Raw genomic sequence first — 554 nt, 5'->3', positions numbered from 1 at the left:
CGTAAGAGTTTGGGCAACCTGTGGGCATTCGCACAGACGAAGGTCAATGGCTGGGTAGCCTTTAATTATATGTATTAAGACAGTAACTGTTCTCGAATGAACAGAATACTATTGATGACCGTGCAGGTTTTCCCTGGAAAAAATGATGACTAACTGAAACCCTCAGCTGCCGACAGGTCTTGTTTATTTACCTCGATGTGAACAGCTGAAAATCAGTGCCCCGACCGGGACTCGAACCCGGGATCTCCTGCTTATATGGCAGACGCTCTATCCATCTGAGCCACCGAGGACACAGATGAATAGCGCCACTGCAGGGACTTATCCCTTGCACGCTTCCCGTGAGACTCACATTCCAAACTGTTCATAATTCTAAATATATTTTGTACTTTATAGATATTTGACCACCCACTCATTACTCGCACACGCTTTGGCGCCATGTAAGCAGGAGATCCCGGTTCGAGTCCCGGTCGGGGCACTCATTTTCAGCTGTCCACATCGAGGTAAATCAACAACACCTGTCGAAAGCTGAGGGTTTCAGTTAGTCCTCACTTATT

The 554-nt window shown here is 47.1% G+C and overlaps 1 non-coding gene across 1 annotated transcript; it reads right to left on the bottom strand.

The window, feature by feature from the left end:
* Positions 1 to 216: 216 nt before the first annotated feature.
* Positions 217 to 290, bottom strand: Trnai-uau (transfer RNA isoleucine (anticodon UAU)). Its single transcript has one exon. It is a non-coding gene; the product is annotated as a tRNA-Ile (tRNA).
* Between the last annotated feature and the right edge of the window lie 264 nt (positions 291 to 554).

Source organism: Schistocerca cancellata, chromosome 1, assembly GCF_023864275.1.
Source record: "Schistocerca cancellata isolate TAMUIC-IGC-003103 chromosome 1, iqSchCanc2.1, whole genome shotgun sequence".
NCBI classification, from domain to species: Eukaryota; Metazoa; Arthropoda; class Insecta; order Orthoptera; family Acrididae; genus Schistocerca; species Schistocerca cancellata.
Note: the sequence above shows the minus strand (reverse complement) of the source record. Positions and strands in the feature narration are given on the sequence as shown.